The sequence below is a fragment of the Leucoraja erinacea genome, chromosome 25, assembly GCF_028641065.1.
Source record: "Leucoraja erinacea ecotype New England chromosome 25, Leri_hhj_1, whole genome shotgun sequence".
Classification (NCBI taxonomy): domain Eukaryota; kingdom Metazoa; phylum Chordata; class Chondrichthyes; order Rajiformes; family Rajidae; genus Leucoraja; species Leucoraja erinaceus.
This window is the reverse complement of record NC_073401.1, coordinates 28,890,810-28,899,223: the sequence shown is the minus strand read 5'-3', so window position 1 is coordinate 28,899,223 and position 8,414 is coordinate 28,890,810.

The window sequence follows — 8,414 nt, the reverse complement described above, 5'->3', positions numbered from 1 at the left end:
TATTTATCCTCAGAATTCCCTGCGCTCCAGGGAATAGAGTCCCGGCCTGCCCGCATTTGGCCCATTTCCCTCCAAACCTGTCCTATCCATGTACCTGTCTAACTGTTTCTTAAACGTTGGGATAGCCCCAGCCTCAACTACCTCCTCTGGCAGCTCGTTCCATACACCCACCGCCCTTTGTGTGAAAAAGTTACCCCTCAGATTCCTATTTAATTTTTTTCCCCTTTCACCTTTAAACCTATGCCCTCTGGTCCTCGATTCCCCTACTCTGGGCAAGAGACTCTGTGCGTCTACCCGACCTATTCCTCTCATGATTTTGTACACATTTATATAATGATTGGGGCAGACAAATCTTCCACAGGGACAGAACCTGCTGACTACGGGTGCTGTCTGTATAGAATTTGTACGTTCTCCCCGTGACCTGCGTGGGTTTTTTCCCCCTGAGATCTTCGGTTTCCTCCCACTCTCCAAAGACGTGCGGGTTTGTAGGTTAATTGGCTTCGGTATAAATGTAAAATATGTCGCTAGTGTGGGATAGTTTTATGGTGCGGGGATCGCTGGCTGGTGCAGGCTGGGTGGGCCGAAGGGCCTGTTTCCCTGCTGCATCCCTAAACTAAACAAGACTGTTAAAATGGGGCCACAATGATGCCTCTTGTATATGGACACGGTGGACTGATCTGTGCGGACTGCTCTAACTGCCATGTACAGGGACAGTCTAGCTGAGCTGTAGGAAAACTGGTCCACATCACAATAAATAAACCATTGACTATTGACCATGCAGAGGGCAGGGGAGCCTGCAGTCTTGCAAACATAATTTGGACAATGTGTAGATGGCAGGCGGTGAAGGAGTTAATCAAACTGTGCTCCCTGCCTCCCCGCATTAATGTTTCACGACTCTACCATCTGTCTGCCGAGACCATTTTGCTCCGTTAATCCACCGGGTTATTTTCCATGTGTTTAAGAGGGAACTGCAGATGCTGGAGAATCGAAGGTTACACAAAAAAGCTGGAGAAACTCAGCGGGTGCAGCAGCATCTATGGAGCGAAGGAAATAGGCAACGTTTCGGGCCGAAACCCTTCAAGGGTTTCGGCCCGAAACGTTGCCTATTTCCTTCGCTCCATAGATGCTGCTGCACCCGCTGAGTTTCTCCAGCTTTTTTGTGTAACCTCCGGGTTATTTTCCATCCCTGGGAGATTATCCCAGGGGATAACTCCTCCTGGAAAAGGGGCACAGTCACGCCCCACAACCCCTCACACATCCTGGCATTCGCAGAGACCCTTTACCCTTGAGCTAAACGTTACTCCCTTCATCACGCATCTGCATGCTGTGGACGGCTCGATTGTAATCATGCTTTGTCTTTCCGCTGACTGGTTAGCACGCACGGTGGCGCAGCGGTAGAGTTGCAGACTTACACCGCTTGCAGCGCCGGAGACCCCGGGATTCCATCCTGACTACGGGCGCTGTCTGTGCGGAGTTTGCACGTTCTCCCCGTGACCTGCGTGGGGTTTTCTCCGAGATCTTCGGTCTCCTCCTCCCGCACTCCAAAGGCGTGCAGGTTTGCAGTTTAATTGGCTCGGTGTAAATGTAACAATTGCCCCCAGGGTGTGTAGGATGGTGTTAGTGTGCGGGGATCGCTGGTCGGCGCGGACCCGGTGGGCCGAAGGGCCTGTTTCCGCGCTGTATCTCTAAACTAAACTAAAAACTAAATTGCCTCTAAATATGATGCTCAAATATTCACATAATCCAATCCATTTTAATAACTGATTGGCTCCATTCCCACTGCCATCTCCTTTCATCTTTGAAACACAGAAACATAGAAATTAGGTGCAGGAGTAGAGGCCATTCGGCCCTTCGAGCCTGCACCGCCATTCAATATGATCATGGCTGATCATCCAACTCAGTATCCCGTACCTGCCTTCTCTCCATACCCCCTGATCCCCTTAGCCACAAGGGCCACATCTAACTCCCTCTTAAATATAGCCAATGAACTGGCCTCAACTACCCTCTGTGGCAGAGAGTTCCAGAGATTCACCACTCGCTGTGTGAAAAAAGTTCTTCTCATCTCGGTTTTAAAGGATTTCCCCCTTATCCTTAAGCTGTGACCCCTTGTCCTGGACTTCCCCAACATCGGGAACAATCTTCCTACATCTAGCCTGTCCAACCCCTTAAGAATTTTGTAAGTTTCTATAAGATCCCCTCTCAATCTTCTAAATTCTAGAGAGTATAAACCAAGTCTATCCAGTCTTTCTTCATAAGACAGTCCTGACATCCCAGGAATCAGTCTGGTGAACCGTCTCTGCACTCCCTCTATGGCAATAATGTCCTTCCTCGGATTTGGAGACCACTTTGAGAACACTTCGAGTCAAAGAGTGATCCGGCGTGCAAACACGCCCCGTCAGCCCAACTTGCCCACACCAGCCAACATGTCCCATCCACACTGGCCCCACCTGCCTGCGTTTGGTCCATATCCCTCCAAACCTGTCCTATCCATGTGTCAGAAGGAACTGCAGATGCTGGTCGACACAACCAGCGGGGATCGCTGGTCGGAGCAGACTCAGTGGGCTGAAGGGCCTGTTTCCACGCTGCATCTCTAAACCTCTTCTTATCGAGTCCACACACACAAGATGTGAAGCTGTTCAGCCACACATTCTCCGCATCTGCAGACAATGGTGTCTGCCTTGTCGCTTCTAGTGCGTGCTGGTGGAAAGATCGGTGGAATCAAGGGCCGCGACGTGAATGCTCTTTCCTTGACCCCCCATCTCTAAACCAAATGACTCTGCTACATGCCGGCTATTTCAGTGTAAATATCCCCCACGTGATATGTGCCGCCTGACCAGATTCCGCAGCATGAAGTTACAATTATTTTACTAATTGGCGGAGAAAAAAAAACATCAGGCAGAGGCAAAACAGGGTAGACTTGACCATGGAGATTGGTGATGCACGGTGCCTCTGCTGGCTTATATAATGTCAGCTGAATTAAATTATGTTCCGCGTGATGCTTCATTTTCCCCATGCAACGGAAACAGCGAGAATGCAACAAGAGCAAGCAGTGTTTCAAATGGCAATCGGCCTTTAACTTGATCGGAAGGATTGATTTTTAATCTGCAGCATCTGCCGAATCCAGTGGCTGTTACAGGCGTAGCAATCTGTCAAAGCTTTTTCCAGAGATACTGCCTGCCCTGCTGAGTTACTCCAGCACTGTGTCTATTTAGTTTAGAGATACTAAAGGGCCTGTTCCACTTTCACGACCCAATTCACCACCTCTGCCGAGTTTGCCATTGAATTATACGTTTTTCTAGCCTGATGGAAAATGTCCACGAGTAAAAAAGGTCGTGAATTAGGTCTTGGAAGTGGGACAGGCCCTTAAGGCACGTATGTTCATCGGTAAACCACAATTGGCTTCTGTAAATTGCTCCACAATTGTGAAGGGGGCGGATGGGAGAGTGGGATAGTGGAGTCAGGGGATATGGGGAGAAGGCAAGAACAGGGTACTGATTGTGGATGATCAGCCATGATCACATTGAAGGGATAACCATATAACCATATAACAATTACAGCACGGAAACAGGCCATCTCGGCCCTACATGTCCGTGCCGAACAACTTTTTTTCCCCTAGTCCCACCTGCCTGCACTCATACCATAACCCTCCATTCCCTTCTCATCCATATGCCTATCCAATTTATTTTTAAATGATACCAACGAACCTGCCTCCACCACTTCCACTGGAAGCTCATTCCACACCGCTACCACTCTCTGAGTAAAGTTCCCCCTCATGTTACCCCTAAACTTCTGTCCCTTAATTCTGAAGTCATGTCTGGCTCGAAAGGCCGAGTGATCTACTCCTGCACCTATTGTCTATTGCAATCACAGCGCCAGAGACCCGGGTTCGATCCCGACTACGCGTGCTGTCTGTACAGATTTTGTACGTTCTCCCCGTGACCTGCGTGGGTTTCCTGCAGGTGCTCTGGTTTCCTCCCACGCTCCAAAGACGTACAAGTTTGTAGGTTAATTGGCTTGGTGTAAATTTCAAATTGTCACTAGTGTGTGTAGGATAGTGTTAGTGTGCGGGGATCGCTGGTCGGCGCGGACTCGGTGGGCCGACGGGCCTGTTTCCGCGCTGTGTCTCCAGACTAAGGTTCGATTCTGACTCTGGGGTGCTGTCTGTGCGATGAATCTGTGCGTTCTCCCGGTGACCACATGGGTTTTCTCCGGGCGTTCCAGTTTCATAGAAACATAGACAATAGGTGCAGGAGTAGGCCATTCGGCCCTTCGAGCCTGCACCGCCATTCAATATGATCATGGCTGATCATTCAACTCAGTATCCCGTACCTGCCTTCTCTCCATACCCCCTGATCCCTTTAGCCACAAGGGCCACATCTAACTCCCTCTTAAATATAGCCAATGAACTGTGGCCTCAACTACCTTCTGTGAGTTCAGAGAGTTCCAGAGATTCACCACTCTCTGCGTGAAAAATGTTTTTCTCATCTCGGTCCTAAAAGATTTCCCCCTTATCCTTAAACTGTGACCCCTTGTTCTGGACTTCCCCAACATCGGGAACAATCTTCCTGCATCTAGCCTGTCCAATCCCTTAAGAATTTTGTAAGTTTCTATAAGATCCCCTCTCAATCTCCTAAATTCTAGCGAGTACAAGCCGAGTCTATCCAGTCTTTCTTCATATGAAAGTCCTGACATCCCAGGAATCAGTCTGGTGAACCTTCTCTGCAATCCCTCTATGGCAATAATGTCCTTCCTCAGATTTGGAGACCAAAACTGTACGCAATACTCCAGGTGTGGTCTCACCCACATCCCAAAGACGTGCAGGTTTGTCGGTTGACTGTAGATTGCCCCCTAGCGTGTAGGGAGTGGATGTGAAAATGGGATAACATATAACTGGTGTGAACGGGCGCGGACTTGATGGGCCAAAGGGCCTCTTCCCACGCCGTGTCCTTCAGTCAAAATCAAGAGGCGGGAATGAGGATAATGAAATCAAAGAGCCAATAATGTTGTTAGCTTGCCTCAGAACATTTATTCATCATATTTGAAATATATCCACAAAATAAATACAACATTGACAAGAATTGCGATAGAAGTCGAGATTACGTTCTTGCGGAGAATAACGTTTATAAGAGTGCAGTGCAGAACACTTCCTTTATTTAAAAAAAATTCCTATGCTACAAAAATATAAATACCTGTTTGTCAAATAGTGAAAGGCCTGGACAGAGTGGATGTGGAGAGGATGTTTCCACTGGTGGGAGAGTCTCGGACCAGAGGTCGCAGCCCCAGAATTAAAGGACGTTCCTTTAGGAAGGAGATGAGGAGGAACTTCTTTAGACAGAGGGTGGTGAATCTGCGGACTTCATTGCCACAGGAGGTTGTGGAGGCCAAGTCAATGGATTTTTTTTTTTAAGGCAGAGATAGATTCTTCATTAGTACGGGTGTCAGGGGTTATGGGGAGAGGGCAGGAGAATGGCGTTGAGAGGGATAGATCAGCCATGATTGAATGGGCCGAATAGCCTAATTCTGCTCCTGATGAACTTATGGACGGGAGAGAACTGGATTGGCCTCTCCCCCCCCTTCTTACGGTGAGGGGAAGTGCTTACACTGTTACAGAGTAGAGATTTAATGGAGGTTTCACTTTGAAACTCAATCCACCTCGAATTGGGACAGCGAAATATCTTTATGAGGACTATTTTTATAGAAGGATTTTCGGATTTATCTCGAGAGTTTGTAGCCATGTCTTGGCTATATTTAAGAGGGAGTTAGATGTGGCCCTTGTGGCTAAGGGGATCAGGGGGTATGGAGAGAAGGCAGGTACGGGATACTGAGTTGGATGATCAGCCATGATCATATTGAATGGCGGTGCAGGCTCGAAGGGCCGAATGGCCTCTACTCCTGCACCTAATTTCTATGTTTAGTTTATCTTATTGTCAGGTGAACCGAGGTACAGTGAAAAGCTTTTGTGTTGCGTGCTAACCAGTCAGCATGAAGACTATACAGGTACAAGATAGACCGGTCTTTGGAGCGTGGGAGGAAACCGAAGAAAACCCACGCAGGTCACGGGGAGAACGTACAGGCAGCACCCGCAGTCAGGATCGAACCCGGGTCCCGGGCGCTGTGAGGTAGCAACTCTACCGCTGCGCCACCGTGACGCCTAATAGGACTGATTGAGGATGATCAGCCGTGATCACATTGAATGGCGGTGCTGGCTCGAAGGGCCGAATGGCCTACTCCTGCACCTAATGTCTATTGGCAAGTTTAGAGGGATATGGGCAAAGCGCAGGCAGGTGGGACAGGTGTAGATGTGGCGTGTGTAGGAACGAAATGCAGATGCTGGTTTAAACCAAAGAAAGACACAAAGTACTGGAGTAACTCTGGGGGACAGGCAGCATCTCTGGAGAGAAGGAATGGGTGACTTTTTGGGTTGAGACCTTTGTTCAGATTTCATCTTTCAGTCTGAAGAAGGGTCTCGACCCGGAACGTCACCCATTCCTTCTCTCCAGAGATGCTGCCTGTCCCGCTGAGTTACTCCAGTATTTTGTGTCCTTCGGTTTAAACCAGCATCTACAGTTCCTTCATTCACGAACCGTGATGTTGGGTGGTGTGGCCAAGTTGGGTTGATGGGCCTGTTGCATGACTCTATGACTCCATGAAAGTGAACGTTTGCTTGGAGTCTGCGAAAAAGGGACTCAGAGGGTTAAGATAATCTGAAACTGTTTGAATGTGGAACTCATTCAGCCTTGAATGTGAATAACTCTTTCAGGGAACACTGGTGCTGGTCATGGGAATTTGTTCAGCCCTTAGGCATTGCTACAATCAGCTGGAAGACAGACACAAAATGCTGGAGTCACTCAGCAGGGAGAGGCAGCAACTCTGGAGAGAAGGAATGGGTGACGTTTCAGGTCGAGACCCTTCTTCAGAGTCTGAAGTCCCGCTGAGTTACTCCAGCATTTTGTGTCTATCTTCGGTGTAAACCAGCATCTGCAGTTCCCTCCCTGTGAGGCAGCGACTCTAACGCTGCGCCACCGTGATGCCCATTAGGGCTGATTGTGGATGATCAGCTAGATAGAGTTAGATAGAACTCTAGGGGCTGGTGGAGTCAAGGGGTGTGGGGAGAAGGCAGGCACGGGTTATTGATAGGGGGACGATCAGCCATGATCACAACGAATGGCGGTGCTGGCTCGAAGGGCCGAATGGCCTCCTCCTGCACCTGTTTTCTATGTTTCTATGTTTCCTGCACGCTCTGATCGGCTTGCCTTCAGAACTCCATCCAAGACCTCAAGAAATTGAGTTGTGGACGCAGCCCAGACCATCGCACTAACCGACCTCCCTTCCACCGACTCCATCTACACCTCACGCTGCCTCGGCAAGGCCAGCAGCACAATCGAGGACCAGTCTCACCCCCCCCACCCCCCCGTCACTCTCCCTTCTCCCCTCTCCCAATGTGGCAAGAGGTACGGAAGTGTGAAAATGAACGCACACACCTCCAGATTCAGGGACAGTTTCTTCCCGGCTGTTATCAGGCAACTGAACCGTCCTCTCACCAGCTGGAGAGCAGTCCTGACCTCCCATCTACCTCATTGGAGACCTTTGAACAAATCATTAATCGGACTCGATCAGGCTTCATCTTGCACTAGATATTGTCCCCTTTATATTTAGTGTCTAAGAAGGAACTGCAGATGCTGGAAAATCGAAGGTACACAAAAAAAGCTGGAGATACTCAGCGGGTGCAGCAGCATCTATGGAGCAAAGGAATATGGATCAGGCTTCATCTTGCACTAAATATTGTCCCTTTTATATTTAGTGTCTAAGAAGGAACTGCAGATGCTGGAAAATCGAAGGTACACAAAAAAAGCTGGAGATACTCAGCGGGTGCAGCAGCATCTATGGAGCAAAGGAAAAAGGCAACGTTTCGGGCAACCCGAAACGTTGCCTTTTTCCTTTGCTCCATAGATGCTGATGCACCTGCTGAGTTTCTCCAGCTTTTTTTGTGTACCCCCTTTATATTTATCTGAGCCTGTAGACGGTTTGATTGTAATCATGTACACTCTTTTCTTTGCATAGGGCGTGAACAAAACGCGTTCCACTGCCCCAGGGAGGTGATAACAATAAACTGACCTGAACTATAAAGAGGGGTCTGTTGTTCTGAGCAGCCTCAAGGAAGATAGATCCATTTGTAATTGTCAATACCTATGTGTTGGATAAATCCCGGGCTAAACATCCCGGGCGCGGTGACGCGGCGCTAAATTTGCCGCCTCACAGCGCCGGGAACGGGATAACGATTGGGGATGATCAGCCATTCATATGAAGAAAGACTGGATTAGACTCGGTTTGTACTCGCTAGAATTTAGAAGATTGAGGGGGGGGAGATCTTATAGAAACGTACAAAATTCTTAAGGGGTTGGACAGGCTAGATG